A 7,625-nucleotide genomic window follows, 5' to 3' on the forward strand; every position below is an offset into this window, starting at 1 on the left:
GAGGGTGCGTGCCTGAGTGTGATGGTGTGTGTGCGTGTGTAAGCATGTATGTGAGAGTAAGAATGCATGTATGAGTATGACGGTGTGTGTGCATGTGTGAGCATGCATGTGAGAAGGAGGATGTGTGCATGAGTATGATGGTGTGTGTGTGTGTATGAGCATGCATGTGAGGAGGATGCGAGCTTGATTGTGATGGTGTGTGTGCATGTGTAAGCATGCATGTGAGGAGGATGTGTGGTGTGATGGTGTGTGTGTGTGAGCATGCGTGTGAGGAGGATGTGTGCATAGTGTGATGGTGTGTGTGCATGTGTGAGCATGCATGTGAGAGTAAGGATACATGCATGAGTATGACAGTGTGTGTGCATGTGTGAGCATGCATGTGAGAAGGAGGATGGTGTGATGGTGTGTATGTGTGGGCTTTCACGAGTGTATGTGCGTGTGTGTATGTACAAATGTGCATGTGAGTGTGTGTGTGTGTTTTGGGGTTGGCGGTGGCTTCTTAACCAGAAGCAGTCAAGCGCAGGCCACAGGTTCTCCGCCTGCTTCCCCTGGTGTCAGCAGAGAGGAAGATGATGCCCCGCAGGCTGGAGTGAGTACATGGGGCTCTAACCCCAGCAGCAGCAAACAGTGGGGAACCAGAGGCAATTGCTACAGAAGCTAACAGGCTGGTGCACCTTAACAGAGATGCTCTTGGAAATGATGATGCCCTAGTCCAGCCCAGGCCTTGGTCCCACTGCTGATCATGAACAAAAAAGAAAACCTCCTTGGTCAGAGACTGGGAGAGTCAGCCTGCTCCTGAATGCCCACGGACCCAGCCAAGCCAGTGTGCACACTCTTTCCCTTAGCAAACTGGATTATTAATACCCCTAGATGATCCAGATTACAGCACTTCTGAAGTTATGTGACTAAAGAAGCATTTAAGAATTTGGCCATTTTCCTTCCAAGAAACTGCACAAATTACATTATTATGAAAACCAGAACATTAGGATTTTTTTCCAGGCTATAAATTGTTTTTAGTAGAGATGTTGCTTTTCTTTTGTGGGATTTCTGAGCCTCCACAGTGAATTAAAGTTCATAGCTCTTACAACTCAGGTAAACTATTTTAAGTTTTCATAAATAGGTTTGCCTTTTTGCCCTTTTCACACCAGCTGTGTGAGCTGAAACATTTTGTTCTAAATGTTTGTGACGTTTCTGGCTAATGAGTTCAAGGGGTATGATGTTTTTTTTTTTTTTTTTTTTCAGACGGAGTCTCGCTCTGTCGCCCAGGCTGGAGGCACGTGGCCGGATCTCAGCCTCGGACTGCATCAAAGCTCCGCCTCCCGGCGCTTCACGCCATTTCTCCTGCCTGCAGCCTCCCAAGGTAGCTGGGACTACAGGCGCCCGCCATCTCGCCCAGGCTAAATTTGTATTTTTTTTAAGTGGAGACGGGGTTTCACTGTGTTAGCCAGGATGGTCTCGATCTCTTGACCTTGTGATCCGCCCGCCTCGACCTCCCAAAGTGCTGGGATTACAGGCTTGAGCCACCGCGCCCGGCCGATTTTTCTTTCAAAGACAGCGTCTTCCCTAATTATACAGGGCTTCTCTGGCATGCGGCATTGCTCCCATCTGCCTCAGACCCTCCGCACAGAACCTGGGAGCCGTGGCCCCCTCAAATCAGGGGCAGGGTCTCTATCAGGTACCCCATGGCCCCTCCCACAACTGTACCCTGGTCCATCTCATGTATTAAGGCCTCAGCCCACAGTCCTCCCTCTCTGAACCTATCTGGGAACATCTTTCTAAACCTGCTTGGAGTGATGAAGCTTTGTTATCGCAGTGGAAAAAACCGGCCTCCTGCCCATCTCCTGTGGAGAAGGATGAGCGGCCAAGGTGGCCGAACAAGGAGGTGAGGGAGAGAGAAATGAACTTAGAGAGTGTGGGCTGCAGGGCCCCTCCTGCAGGGAAGCCCTCCACCCTGCTGCACAGGTTGCCTGGGGACTACTGGCTCTCGCCCACACGGCAAACGACGTCTACAACAAGAAAGCTGCTGCCTCCACTCCAGAGGAACCGCAGCCTTTGCCCACCTGCTAACCTCAGCTGCTCAAAGTCAAGCAGGAGCCAGAGGCTCTTGCACTGACTCAGTTCTCAGCAGCACAGCCAGAAGGTTCTCTGCAGTCCACAGCTCCACAGCAGAGCCCACCACTCTCAGGCAGGGAAGCTGGGTCAGGTCTCAGACAGGTGATATGCATCAGAATCACCTGTGGAATGTGATAGAAAGACAGGGACCAGGCTCCCTGCCCCTGAGGCTCTCTTCCCTGAGATGGGAGGTGAGGCCCAAACTCTGCTGGCTGAGGAGGCTCCTGTGTCAGCTGGAGCCTGTGTTTGGATTCCCCTGTGTGATGAGGCTTCCAGAGGGCTGGGGATGGGGCTGTCACTGCAGTGTTAGATCACTGAACAGAGTCTGTGCCAAGAAAGGAGTTTAAGGGGGCAGTGAGAAGGGGTTAGGAAGAGAAGCAGGAGAGACTTCTTCCTACACCAAAGCCAACCTTGTGGCTTAAGATAGCCAGTACTCACCAGTTACTGACCCCTCTCAATATGTCCACTGTCCCATTAAATCCTCGCAACAGCCCTATGAGATAAGGCAATTACAATTATTAATGTGCTTACAGATGGGGAAACTAAGGCACGGGGAGGTTAAGTAACTTGCCCAGTGTCAATAAACTGACAGATGATGCTGCTGAGAAAAGAATTTCAGATTTTCATCTCAGAGGTCATGTGGCTGCACTAGACATGGGAAATACAATGGATGCCAGTGACTTTAATTTTCAATTTAGTTTATTAAAAAAAATTTTTTTTGAAACAGAACCTCACTGTGTCACCTAGTCCGGAGTGCAGTGGCACGATCTCAGCTCACTGCAACCTCCATCTCCCAGGTTCAAGTAATTCTTGTGCCTTAGCCTCCTGAGTAGCTGGGATTACAGGTGTCTGCCACCACACCCAGCTAATTTTTGTATCTTTAGTTGAGACGGGGTTTTGACATGTTGGCCAGGCTGGTCTCGAACTCCTGACCTCAGGCGATCCACCTACCTCCACCTCCCAAGGTGCTGGGATTACAGCCGTGAGCCACCATGCCTGGTCTGCCAGTGACTTTAGAGGAGGAAAAGGTAAAGTCCGAGCCCAGAGCAACCCAAGGAAGAGGCAGGAGAAGCAGAGAAGGGTGAATGAGTTTCTGTAGCATGGAGACGTCCAAAGACAGGAAGAAAGTGCCCTGCTTGTGAGCTCCTGGACTCCTGGCCACCTATGGCAGGTGCACTTGACAGCAATAACTTAAGAACACCCTGAGAATGGCCATGTATGCATGATTCCTTAGCTCTGTTCCAAGCCAAGGAATCTGGGAGTGGCCATCCTGGAGAGTCATTCCTTATCTATGAGGAACATCTGAGCTCCCAGCCCACACCACAGAAGGCAGCAATACCAGGGGTAAAGGCCGTTTGTTTGGGTTAAATGAAGGTTACTGCATGGAGGTAGTTGATGGGAGGCCGCTCAGCGAAGTGCTGTATAACCTGCATGCCTTTTGCAAGCGACTGCAGTTCTCCCATCCAGCCCAGCACAGCCAGATCATTCTGTGTAAAAGTTCCCCTCAGTGAACTCTACGTCTTGTGTGCTGGCTCTGGGCCTTTTCTTCAGCCTCCCAAACCTGCTGATACAGGAGTGAAGAAGAAATTACTTAGGCAGATAGTGAAGGCGTGGGAGTCCTCGGTAAGGCTTTTCTTTTTAATGACAAAGCAGCCTGTAAAGTCGAGCTGCAGAGACAAGCAAGCTAGGAGTCTGCATGAGGGAATGCCGATGGGAGCCAGGAACTAGACATGTTCAGGATAGCGGCTCCACCTTCCCTTCTCTGCCAGCACGTGTGCGGTAAAGAGCAGACAAGATGGCCCGGATCCACTGGAAAGTCCATTTGCATAATAAGATTAGGGTGGGGCGACCAGCCTTACCCCATGCACTATGTAAACGTCATACCTGATCCAACCAATCTGTGAGGCCTGTGTAAATCAGACACCGCTTTCTTATACCAGACTATAAAATCCGGCGCATTGGCCACCAGCTGGTCCCTTCCGCTTGGAGACCTCTTTCTCTTCTGCCTATCAAACCTCTGCCCCTAAACTCCTCGTATATGTCCATGTTCTAAAATTTCCTGGCTCACAACAAGGAAACCCAGGAATATAGACCCCAGACAACGTAGTTGCTTCACTGCCATCCCTACTGCAGTTAATATGGGTCCAGCACGACAGGCTTCGTCAGCTGCTCAAACAAGACACTCAAAGTGGAGCCCAGCAAACGCGTTTCTCTGCTCTTCAGAGTGTCCCGTAGGATTTCTTGAAAGGCTGAGCCTCAGCAACGTGCAAGAGTGAACTACACCCTACTGGAAAAATACGAGGAGCAGAAGGCAGGCCAACCTTGGGAATCAAAAGCCCTCAGGGCAGGTTTCAGGATCCAAGAGGGGGGCCCAATCGTTCTTGGGCATTCTCATTTCACAAAGCAAAAGTGGCTAGTCCAGCAGAGGGCACGGCCCAGGAGCAGACAGCTCCCTCGGCTGCATTTTAAAAAACAAGCATGAAAGCCCTTCGACTTGGGGGTGAAAAACAGACAGGCAGCCTTTTACCCTAAAGTGTACTCAACAGTGAAAGAAAAAGAAGTATGTTTCTTAGCAAAGAGTAGCCAGCTTCATTCATCTGTTTCCTCACTGATGGTGGCAGTCAATAATTAGACCATGCATTGCAAGAAAATATCTGCAGCATATATACTGGATTAATCATTTCTTAAAAAGACGGCCTAGTGAAAAATTAGCAAAGTCTGCACAAGTCACCAAAAAAAGTACACGTGTAGCTAATACATGAGCACAGCCTCATCAGTGATGTGGAAATGCAAATTGATAAGATCTGTGTCTCCCCCCTTTTAGGCAGAAACAGAATCAACCAATAATATCTAGTTTTTGTAAGGATATGAGAAAAGCCCGTGGGTAGGGGGTAAATTGGTGTAGTCTTCCTCAAGGAAAATTTGTCAGCACCTATCAAAGTGTGCTGGGGCCCGGCAACAGAAGCTGGCTGAGGATGTTAATGTTGCTGATAGCAGCGTCCAGCTGGATGCACTCTCTGGTCGCCTTTCATTCAGGGGTCCCCAGCACCTGGCCATGGACCGGTACTGGTCTGTGCCCTGTCAGGATCTGGGTTGCACAACAGGAGGTGAGCAGTGGATGAGTGAGCCAAGCTTCATCTGTATTTACTGCCGCTCCCCATGGCTCACGTCACCACCTGAGCTCTGCCTCCTGTCAGATCAGCAGCAGCATTAGATTCTCATAGGGGTGCAAACCCTATTGTGAACTGCGCATGAGAGGGATCTAGGCTGCAGGCTCCTTATGAGAATCTAATGCCTGAAGATCAGTCACTGTCTCCCATCACCCCCAGATGAGACCATCTAGTTGCAGGAACACAAACTCAGGGCTCCCACTAATTCTACATGATGGTGAGTTGTGTCATTATTTCATTATATATTACAATGTAATAATAATAGAAAAATGCACAATAAATGTAATGCGCTTGAATCATCCTGAAACCATCCCCCCTACCCCATCTGTGGAAAAATTGCCTTCCATGACACCGGTCCCTGATGCCAAAAAGGTTGGAAACCATTGCTTTAAGTCAGTAAGGAAAACCCAGACCAACCTTTTAGCCAAGACTGGCATCCACAGAGAACAGCTCCAGGTGCAATGTCATACAAAGCTAAAGCCTGACACTGGGTCTTCCTGAGATAGAGTGCAGGTGTAGTGGGATTCAGAAGCTGGTCCCCTACCTGGAGTCCTTCTCATTGGCATTTGTCCACTGCTACCGAGGAACATTCCTGTGCTTGTTTCTGTACCAGACACTGTGCCATGGGCGTGGTGCTCATCTCCTTAAGTCCTCACAATAGGCTGTGAGCGAGGTGACTATCCCCATTTCAGAAGGTAAGGAACGGACTCTGAGAGGCAAGGTTTTAAATGAAAATCAATAATCAGCTCCATCAGCTTCAACTGTAACACAGATTGCTTTTTCTCTTAAAGGTACAGAAGTAAAAGGGTGGTTTTAAGGAGGAGCAGCCCATGAATGTGAGCCAGGTGGGGGCATTTCTTTTCATAGCTATGTTTTCCCCTGAACGAACAGATATTAGAGCCAGAGTGGCATTTGTTTACCAACTACAGGGGCTAGTGTGGTGAATGAAAGAGTATCTTTATGTGGTCATTGTTTTTAGAAATTTCCAACCAAACTCCTCCACTTACTGCCAAATCAAGATTTAAAAACAGTTATTCTTCCAATAATTTAAGGTAATGTCCTGGGTGTTCATCTTGGGTACTCGAGAAGGGCTGAGCAGGCTGGGCCTTAGTATGGGGCAGGATGCATGGGAGGCTAAGCCAGGTGCACTTCTAGGAGGCAGCATGTCTCTGAACTGTTGGCTTTAATTTGTCTCCTGTGAGATGAGAATTGAGAGGAGGGTTTAGCAGTATTGGCAGTGTTTGTAAACATTTGTGACATTACATGACCTTGCCAGTTGACGTTGGCCAACTGACTTGTTGACCAGTCCAGGTATCTATAAACTTGTGGCCTGAGCCACCTACGATTTCTACACAACCCACAATGTGTCAAGGTTTTGTCAGCTGTAAGCCAATAGAGTATACAATTACGCAATTCTTTCTTTTCATCAAATGAAGTTTTAACTATAATTTGTCAAGGTAAACTGTGGCAATGGAATCCTGATGAAGGACTGGAGATGAATAAAGCACCATTTGCTTTAATTTGGATAAAACTTAAAAGAGGAATAGCCTGAGCTTGATGAGTTGACTTGATAATCTTTTTCAGATCCCATCAACGTGTCTCTGAGAGTGTTCTGTCTATCATGTGTTATTACAACAAAACATAGAAATCACTTAGGGAGACATTTTCCTCTATGAGTGGGGTTGTTGCTCAGTTAGATCAGCCAGAAAAAAAGTCATTTGTCATATCCAAAATACTAAATACTGATATACACAGTGTTAATTTATTACATTATGTAAAAGCATTATTTTGCAAGGTTTCAAAATTGAAAACAAAACTGAACTTCACCACAGCTGAAGAGCCACTGTCCTAATGGGAATTCTCAGGCAGGGATGGAAAAGGGTGTGTGTATGGGTGTAACTGGGTAGCCAGACATAAAGGGAAGAGATAAAACAGCTCCCTTTCATCAATAAAACCACAGTTGTCTTGGATAATTATATACTGCATAGTCCCCATCGTAAACAAAAACATTTGTTTCCATTTTGGTTGAAATGAAAACTATTTCTCTTTTCCAGGCTGGCTTTGCTGCCTGGTCAGTGAGTTCAGGCCACTAATGAATGGGTGGCATCCCAGCGTCTACCCACAAAAGACCCACTCTGACCTCCCAGAGCAAAACCCCACTGTTTAAAGGGCACAGAGGGCAAAACCCTGGTGGCTTCCCTCCTTCCGTCCCTCCCTCTGTCTCACACCCGTCTTCCCGTAAACCTTTTTGCTTGTAGAGAACCTGCCTAGAAGGTGAGCATGGCCCAAAATATACCCCTGACCACCACAGAAAGGCATCACACCCAGCGCAGCTCTGAGGAA

Source organism: Rhinopithecus bieti, unplaced genomic scaffold (assembly GCF_001698545.2).
Source record: "Rhinopithecus bieti isolate Rb0 unplaced genomic scaffold, ASM169854v2 scaffold_84002, whole genome shotgun sequence".
Taxonomy (NCBI): domain Eukaryota; kingdom Metazoa; phylum Chordata; class Mammalia; order Primates; family Cercopithecidae; genus Rhinopithecus; species Rhinopithecus bieti.